The 10,079-nt window shown below is 40.9% G+C and overlaps 1 pseudogene; it reads right to left on the minus strand.

Moving 5' to 3' along the window:
* Positions 1-2,768: 2,768 nt before the first annotated feature.
* On the minus strand, positions 2,769-4,207 carry LOC105529479 (annotated as a pseudogene).
* Between the last annotated feature and the right edge of the window lie 5,872 nt (positions 4,208-10,079).

The raw sequence follows: 10,079 nt of genomic DNA on the forward strand, positions 1-10,079 counted from the left end.
TTGTCATGGGCAACCTTTGAAACATCAAAAGAAATATACTTTTCATAAATTCCTTGTCAGTGTAAATTAACTTTCAAATCAATGTAAGTAGCAGGGTAGAACAATGTGTTTCCAAATACTGACCAGTGTAACACTGAGTTACAATTAAGGTATCTGTCAGGCCGCAGAGCCCAAGCTAAGCCATCACATATCCCCTGTGACCTGCACTTATACATCCAGATGGCCTGAAGCAACTGAAGAACCACAAAAGAAGTGAAAATAGCCAGTTCCTGCCTTAACTGATGACATTCTACCATTGTGATTTGTTCCTGCCCCACCCTAACTGATCAATTGACCTTGTGACATTCCTTCTGGACAATGAGTCTCAGAAGTTCCCCACCGAGCACCTTGGAACCCCCGCCCCTGCCCACAAGGGAAAAACCGCCTTTGACTGTAATTTTCCACTACCTACCCAAATCCGACAAAACTGACCCACCCTTATCTCCTTTTGCTGACTCCTTTTTCAGACTCAGTCAGCCTGCACCCAATGATTAAAAAGGTTTACTGCTTACACAAAGCCTGTTTGGTGGTCTCTTCACATGGACACGCGTGACAGTATCTAGGAAAGTTGAAAATTAAGATTTATGTAAAACAAATTTACTTCCATTTGTTTTCTTTTAAAAAAAAGAAAAAGATTTTAATTTGCAAGTTATATATTTTACATGCAAAGGCAGCTAACTTTAAATCTCATTTCCACCTCAAATAAATGACAATTTAAGAATTAAATGACAATTTTTTAAAATTAAGCAAAAAATAAGGAAAAAATGGTGGTGTGCCTTTAAAACCTGTTGAGTAGAATAAATAAAAACCAAATGTTATAGTTTCTCACTTTACCATGAATATTAGGAGTGTTATTACATGTTTATATGTGAGTTCCTATGCATAAAAATCTCAGTAAGACTGAATGATTTAGATCAGTCTATTTTTCTCCAACAAAAGAACTCCTTAACTTCTAGATATTAAAAACTGCACTCTTGCTTTTGCATTTTACTGCAAACGAAACACAAATATATTTCATTTTATATCAGTACAACCAGTTAATAGACATGTTACTTTTTAAAAAGTAGTAAAGTTTTGTGAATTTTGTCATTTTTTAAAATCCTACACAGAATCACAATACTGACGGAATCTATCTAGTGCACCCACAAGTGCCTCCTTGTTTTGATTTCACAGTCCTTTTCTCACAAAAACCTTAAAAGTTCAAAGAATAATACACACCATGTGGACAGTCTGGGGTTAAAAAACCCATGGCTCTGGGCAACAACAATTACAGTTAATAATAACCACCCACAAAGACTGTGTTCTTAAAACTTTCAGACTTGGTTTGCTGTAAATAAAACATTATGAAATAAAGTCTTTTGCACACTGACAACACTTATCAGACATCAGCAAGGCCACAGCAAAGGAGAGTGACTTACATTAAAAGGACAGGGTAGCAGCTGGTTTTGGGATGGCACACCTCGTACATTCTGCTCAGAAAACACGGAGGCTTTTACAGAAAACTTAATTATGGAGGGTTTCTCTGCACTATCAACAGTGATATCAGTCCCTAGTATTTAAAAAGCAAAAAATATCTTCATAAACACAACTGAAGATGAAGGCTCTACCTAGAAGAATGCATAGAACAGAACCAAAGAAGTACTAGTGGTGTGTCGGTGATTTTTTTCCTGGCATTAACTGGCATGAGCATTTTTGGCATGTTGGATATTTATCTTATATCAACCATAACTAGGATGAAGTAAGCCTTTTGAATGATGAAGAGTGAATGCGCTTCTGGTCCTTAACGGCAGGAAGCATCTAGTTCAACATTGCATACACAGCAGGTGCTCAAAATGTGCTGGTAACTGATGGTATCTTACTCAAGGAATCTGTTAATTATATGTTAACAACTACTGAGTGAACCTAATAAATGTTTAAAGGCATGACTTAGATTTCTAATAAATGTATATAAACATGACTTAACATAGTTCATATAGTTGTTGTACTTCCCTAAAGAAAACTTGTAAACATCTAGTGAGTGTCTAACTAATGGTATAACATTAAAAAAATGCCCAGGGAACGTTTGGCCCTTCAGCACCCAAAGCTCTCAAAATATAACATTAAAACATCTCTGCTGGCCGGGGGCGGTGGCTCACGCCTGTAATCCCAGCGCTTTGGAAGGCCAAGGTGGGCAGATCACGAGGTCAGGAGATAGACACCATCCTGGCTAACACAGTGAAACCCCATCTCTACTAAAATTACAAAAAGTTAGCCCGGCATGGTGGCGTGTGCCTTTAGTCCCAGCTACTCCGGAAGCTGAGGCAGGAGAATGGCTGGAACCTGGGAGGCGGAGCTTGCAGTGAGCTGAGATCATGCCACTGCACTCCAGCCTGGGCGACAGAGCAAGAAACTGTGTCAAAAAAAACAAAAAAAACAAAAAAAACAAAAACACAAAACACAAAAAACATCTCTGCTACAGGGATTTCAGTAGTCTGAAAAATTTCATACCTGAATAGTTTAAATGTTCTCTGCTACATTTTAAATAAATGCAAGGCTTCTATACTCAGGAATTGCCTAAGTTTTTATCTTTCCTCAAAAGGAAACATTGAATGACACAGAAGTAGAATCACTTACTAAATTAACTTATAAAAAACTAATAAAAAACAAAAGCCCCCCCAAAGCAAGGTTATTTTCCATAGTCTTAATACAACTATTACAAATGTTTAAAATCTTACAATGTAGGCTCTCTTCTACCTGCTTTTAGATATCTTAATATTCTCATCCCCTCTTTTACTGTGAGAACATGCATGAGTCCAGGCACCCCATGGCACAGCGGCGTCTATTCCAGTATCAATGATAGAATCTGTAGTCATCCATCTCAAGAAAATAAGGAAGAGGAAGTTGAAAACAGCCTATAAAGCAAAGATGTAGCCTGTTACTGGTCCACAGTGAAAAGTAAGTCTGTCCAGTTGTTTGTCCATTGGCAACACAGATTCCACCGATACTCGGTCATACACTTTCTCAGTTCTCTCCACAACATTCCTCCAGGTGTAGAAAGTCTTTACTATGTTATGGATATTTTCTGGAGCCAGCAATGCCCGACTTCAGTTGGAAAATAGCTTTTTCCAATCCCTCACACAAAGATTTTACTGAAGTTTCTCATAAAATAGTAAGATTTTCTGGAAGCACCTCAGGAATTCCACCAACCCTGGTACTTACAACCTGTAAACCACAACTGGCTGCTTCCACAATCGCCATGCAGAATGCTTCAGTAAGCGAGGTATTAAGGAAAATATGTCCTTGAACCAAGACATTGCTAACATTCCTGTGTTCTAAAGCTCCCAAAAGATGCACCCTGTCGTGCAACTGGTATCTTTCTGGAACTTCTTGCAAAATGATTCTCCTTGGTCCCTCTCCTCCAATTATGAAATTTAAATCTGAACACTTCTGACAGAGTTTGGGTACTATAACACTAAGCAAATTGGTTCCTTTTCTGTAAACAAGTCTGCTGACAACAATAGTTACACTACCATGCCTTCTAAATGGGTCTGGAGTGAAGTCAGTAGGATCTACAGCATTAGGAATGACAGACAGTATTTCAGGAATCGGTGCTGCTCATAGTATGGTATTTTCCTTACTAGTGTAAGAAACGCAAATGATATGGCTTATGTCACAAAGAGACACAGAAGTTTGTTTGTAAGCACTGAGCTGACCTTAGCAAATCCAGAAAGGGAATGGTCTGTGAAGACTGTTTGAAGCCCCATTGTCTTCGCATGGAAGAGAACATCATGGGTCATGGCAGAAAACGTGAATGGATTATTGTGACTCTCTCCTGAACAAATATGTACTTGAGCAATGGCAGACTGTGAAAGAGGGTCATGGCCATAGACTGGTTATACATGACTTTCAGAGGCAAGTAATAGACTTTGAGGTCATTAGTGAGGTAACTGATGCCTTTTCGATTTCCATAAGCATGAATCACAATTAAAACCTTATGCCCTCTTCCAATCGGGCACTGACAGAGCTGGTAAATGTGGCTTTCCACACCTCCCATATTTGGGTAGAAAAAGTCAGATGCCATACATATATTATGGGTACGGGTTCTACGTGGGTAAAGACTTCCAGGGCTAACCCGAGAGAGTGTAGCTGAGGGAGGCTGGCCGTGCCCACTTTCTCCTTTATATGCCATGCTGAGATGGTTTAGGCATCAGTTCTTAGAGCAACCCAGTTAAGAGATGTGTCCTCTATTACCAGCGAGTTCCATGGCCACCTGTGTCCAGACCTCCCGCGGCTGCCGCTAATACACATCCTAAGTGAAGAAAGGAAGATCTGCCAAGAGTGTCTGTCAGGACATTTGACCTAGAGAAAGTAATATGTATCCAAAATATGATATACAATTAGAAGATGCAGCAAACCTCATCTGTTGAAATAATGAAGAGCACCAGCTATATAAAGCATGCAAAAGAAAAAAAAAAAATGATAGGTTAAACCTCCTGCAAGTGCTTTGTATTTACTATCATCCTCCTCCTCATCAAATGGTCCTGCCTTTGTACATCTATCATTCATCCATCCATTCATTCATTTATATGTTTACAGAGGCTGCCTGTGTTTACTATCTCAGGGAACACCATTAATATTCACTAAGTTACCAGGACATTCTTAATTCCCTCCTCTTTCATACCTCCACCTGCTCCATCTTTTCTCAGCCAGAACAGTGACCATATCGTTGCTTCTACCTCTAAATTTTCTCAATACCTACAGCCACTCCTCTAGTTCAAGCTACCAACATCTTTCTCCAGGTTTACTGAAACAGTCACCTTTTCTCCAGCCTTGCAACCCTGTTCTTCATGAACCACAGCCAGAGTGATTTTTCACAACTCTGATCCAAGGGCATTTTACTACTACCCTGCTTAAAACCCTCAATGGTTGTCCAGTGTTTTCAGGATAAAGACCAAACTCCTCAACCAAGCTAACAAAGGTTTGTAGGATCCCCACCAGCCCTGTCTCTTGACTCTTATACTTCAGCTTTAGTGAACTTTTTAAAGATCCTCCTGAGCACCATGCTTTCACCTCTAGGTCTTCGCACTTGCTGATCCATCTATGCTCTTCTTGCACCTCTTTTCTAGACTCACCCTTACCTGTCCAGATTCTATTCCTCCAAAGTCTTCCCTGAATCATCACCCCAATTTAGGGATATAGCAATATTACATGCTTCTATTTTGCTGCACTCTATACTTTTAAAAATAAGATCCTTAAGGTGGTTAACAGTCTTCATTTATTCTATATCACTATAGAAATCAGAGTTAAAATTAGTACTAGAATTACTCCTAAATGCAATAGATGCTTCTATTGCAGATAAAGAGTTTTAAGAGAAAAATAAGTTTACAGTTTAATAAAACATTACATGCTATTTGAAAAATATAGACTTTGTTGAGAATCTTTTTTTATTTGAAATTTTCCTTTTGAAATGTTTGGCAGAGATCCAACCCGAATAACTTAATTTTATATTAGATATAATTTTTAGTTTGTCAAAAATTTTGTGGTATACAATTTTTTTAATGAACTTAAGATCAGTTTGCCTTTACACATGATAGATTAAAAGAATGTATGGGAACATACATAAACACTAACATAAAAAATAAAAAACTAAGAACAATATCTAACTATCCATTAACAGGGAACTGCTCAAATAACTCATGGGACATTCATACAGTAGACTAATTTAACCACTTCAAAGAATAAGATAGAGCTATAGGTACTGATATGAAAAGATGTGTACTTTGTTGTGTGAACAAAAGCAACCTGTATAACAGTATACGTAATGTTACTGGGATCACAGAGCTTTTCAAAATTATGTGTGTGTGTAACAAAGAAGACATGCTGAACATAAAACCTTTTTTTCAACAGCTAACTATCTATATAAAGTGAGCCCTTCACCATAGCTAATATTATACTTTCTTAGAGAAACATTTATGTTGTATGACAGTAGGCAGAAATCTCTATGAGTCACCACTTCAGCAATACCCAGCACATGACTAATGGTCATAATACTATAAATTCTAGGATGCTTACAGAGGCAAAGATGACATTACATTTAGTAATCTGCTAATTTTATTACATGCTAGTTTTTTGGAAATTTGTAACACACTTATGAAATACATGGTGGCTTTCTGTTAACGAAAACACCCTACCTACTCTGTAACAATGTAATCAAATGAAAACACTTTGAGTTTTTAGGAGAAACACTAAAGAAATACAGTTATAATTATGGTCTGTATCTCATAAACATTACTTCTGAAGCATTTTTCTATGACAACTAAACTCTAATTAAAAATGAAGAAACTCAATGTGAGACAAATTGGCCAACAGACTCAAGTTTCCTATTCTCTCAGATTCTATGTTCACTGCATGATCCATTAGAATGTAAAGATATATCTAATATAATTCTATGTCCATTGCATGACTCATTAGATATGTAGTGGTATATCTAATGTCAAAGTATGAAAAGCAACAATAAGTAAAATACACACATTGCTGTAAGAAAGTAAAACATAAGAATACATATTAAGTTTAATCTCTTACTTTCCTCATCATCAACAGCAAGCTCTTCAGTAATCTACCCAAATAACTGAACCTTTCCTATTATCTACAAACTTAAATTGATAGCAAAAAAAACGGAAGAGTAGCTTAGTAAAAACATAGTGAATAAACAAAAATTAAATGAGAAATATAAATGAAGAGATACTACTTTTGAAATGACCAATTCTCCAAACATCATTTCTATTTATCAAATGTAAATTACGAACATCACTTCTGAAGTGGCCATTCTCCAAACATCAAAACTTCAAAATACCATTGGTTTTTTACTAATAGCATGCATTTTGTTGACACTATTCTTTTATTACATTTTGATTTACCATCACAAGTTATTTCTCGTTATTTTAAAATCCATAATGTATTCAAAATAAACCCATACCCACAGCAGAAATTAATCTCGGTCACACTGACGATCCAGTGCAGGAAAGTTACTTAATGTCAGGAATATAAAGGTGTGTAACACAGAAGAAAGCCTGCACTTAATTCCAGGTGAACCCTAGTAAGTGATTTCCCTTCTTTGAGCTTCAGTTTTGTCCCCCATAAAATAGAGATAACGGCCGGGCGCGGTGACTCATGCCTGTAATCCCAGCGCTTTGGGAGGCCGAGCCGGGCGGAGCACCAGGTCAAGATATAGAGACCATCCTGGCCAATACGGTGAAATCCTGTGTCTACCAAAATACAAAAATTAGCTAGGCGTAGTGGCACACGCCTGTAGTCCAACTACGAGGGAGGATGAGGCAGGAGAATTGCTTAAACCCGGGAGGCAGAGGTCGCAGTGAGCCGAAATCGCCACTGCACTCCAGCCTGGGCGACAAAGCAAAAAAAAAAAAAAAAAAAAAGATATAACATGAACTACATTTTAGGATTACTAAGAGGTTTAACAATAAGTAAAGAACACAATACCTGGTATATAATGATGTGTTTGATAAACAGTAATCCACGTGTTTATGTGTCAGATACTGTTTTAAATGCTATACATGTATAATTTAGTCAACGAACAATAATTATCCCTATCTCTGGTACTGCCTTCACCTTCTACCTCTCCCCACCCTTTGGGGACAACTCAAAACTTTTTATCCAAGTTAAACAGCAGAGAAATAATAATAACTATGTATCACGCACTGTGCTAAATTAGTTACGTGGAATTTCATTTAATCCTTACAACAACCCTCTCATTAATAAAGCAGGAACTATTATTAACTTTATTTCACTGACTAGGAAATTTAGGCTTAGACGGATTAAATAATGTGTCTAAGGTTAGATATCCAATAAAGTCTGATTTCAGAGCCCCCATGATTAGCAACTCTGTCACACTAAAAAAAAAAAATTACTAATTATAATTCAATAATGTCATATAGCAAACACCTACTGTTCAATGACAGTTGGTTTCTAATGAGATTTTGAAACAGATGAGTCAGACAACAGGTATCAGGATCTACACCAGATCAGCAGAGTTTCCATTTCTGTCATTTGAAACAATTCCAATCTGTTCCCAAAGGGGATCTGAGGTGGTGAGAATTTCAATTTCTAATCATTTAAGTGCCAAGACAGGTGATCAGATAGCGATTCACAAAGCGGTTTTTTTGTTTTGTTTTGTTTTGTTGTTTTTTGTTTTTTTGCTCTCCACACAAGCGAAGCAAAACCCAAGCTCTGACCTAGACTGGGTTTGCAAAAAATTACCTCTTAGTAACGACTGGGGATCAGCTATTCCACCACGCCATGCCACAAAGCACTCTAAATTTACAACATTCAATCCCTCGGTGTGAAAAGATTAGGAAAGGAACCAGGGGTGACTGCATAGAGGAGCACGCCCTCCAAAACTTTCCTCTGACTTCCAAGGCACTCTACAAGCCTTCCCTTTCTTTTGTCAGCCTCTCCCCGGGCAGTCCTCCAAACTGAGGGTTGTGGGCGGAAGGTATCGTGCAGGGTCTCCAGCTCTACTCCCCAGTTCCGCACATGTGGGCGTTCTAGACCCCGCATGGACTGGGAGAAAAAATAGGGAAGAGCCTATAAACCTTGCTAGAGGGCAAGAATAACTATCTCTTTCTCTTTGCAGGGCCAGAGAGTTCATCAATTCTTTTCGAGGGTGATGAGCTGAAAAAAAGCGACCCTCTAAGTGCAAGGCGCTTAGGGATGAGGGTGCCCCTGGACACCCTACAGTAGCTTCAGGCTCTGATACAGCCCTGGATTTAAAGCAGGGCGGGTAGTGGCTGGATCCCTCCTTCCCAGCCGAGTTCGCCCACACCAGCAGCCCCAACCGCCCCGCACACCTGTCGCCCCTCTCTCCGCACTTGGGTGGACAGGTGAAGGCAAGCGCAACTTCACCTTGACGGCCCCAGGGGCCAATCAGAGCACGCGACTGCCGCAGCCAGGCAGTCGCAGAGCGTGCTGGCTCCCGCAGCCCGGGGACCCAACAAACCTCCGCTTCGGGGCCTCAGAGCGCTGGGGGCTCCTGGAATCCTCAGGCTGAGGCGCGGAGGCCCCGAGATAGCGAGTAAAAGTTCGCGAGGAAAAGAGAAGGCAAACAGGGAAGTACTCACCAGGTGCAGGAGGGTCACTTCTCCCACCACGGCAACAACTCGGCTCAATCCGTGCGGGGCGGATACGCCCCTAACCAACCGCTGCCTCCGCCGCCGCTGCCTGGGCCTCCGGGTCAGTAGCCGCTCGCCGCCGCCTGTTTCGAAGGGACCAATCATAAGGCGGGGGGCGTGGTCTGAGGCCCCGCCCCCGGGTCGCAGGAAAGCACGCGACCGGAGAGCGCTCGCCTGCCGGCGCCTCCAGCGCTGCGCCTCTGGGCGTCTCGGAGCTTCGGTGGCCAAGTCCCTCTGTCCACTGAAAGGCGAAGTGGTTCAGTCCGAGCAGGTTCTCCGATCTGGCCCCTCAGCGACAGCCAGATCGAAAGGCACAGCCCCTCCCGTTGTTTCCACAGGCCTGAGAGGTGAATGAACCTCGCCTCTAAGAATTATTTCTGAGCGTCCTGGAATGTTGCGGTGCAGCTGAAGGAGTTTCCCTGAGTTTTATCCTGATCTGTTAAGAGCCGCTCCCAAACCCACATCCACTCGGGAGCTGGCTGGCCTGGCCCCACGGTTTCCAGACACAGCCTGGAACCCAGCAGGAATGGGGGTCCTCAGCAGAAATCTTTCAGAGAGAGGCCCCTCTTCTCAGGTGTGGAGGGATGAGGAGGAATCCTGTAGCCCCAAGTCACAAAAGGAGGATGTTGGCTCTTCAGCAAACACGGGAGCCTGAAAAAAAACCAAAAAACAAAAAACAACAACTTCAACGTCAGGGATGTTTACTAGCTCCCAGGGTTGAAATAAAGCCGAGATGGCCGGGCGCGGTGGCTCAAGCCTGTAATCCCAGTTCTTTGGTAGGCCGAGACGGGCGGATCACGAGGTCAGGAGATCGAGACCATCCTGGCTAACACGGTGAAACCCCGTCTCTACTAAAAAAAACTACAAAAAACT

This window comes from Mandrillus leucophaeus, unplaced genomic scaffold (assembly GCF_000951045.1).
Source record: "Mandrillus leucophaeus isolate KB7577 unplaced genomic scaffold, Mleu.le_1.0 Scaffold768, whole genome shotgun sequence".
In the NCBI taxonomy this organism is placed as follows: domain Eukaryota; kingdom Metazoa; phylum Chordata; class Mammalia; order Primates; family Cercopithecidae; genus Mandrillus; species Mandrillus leucophaeus.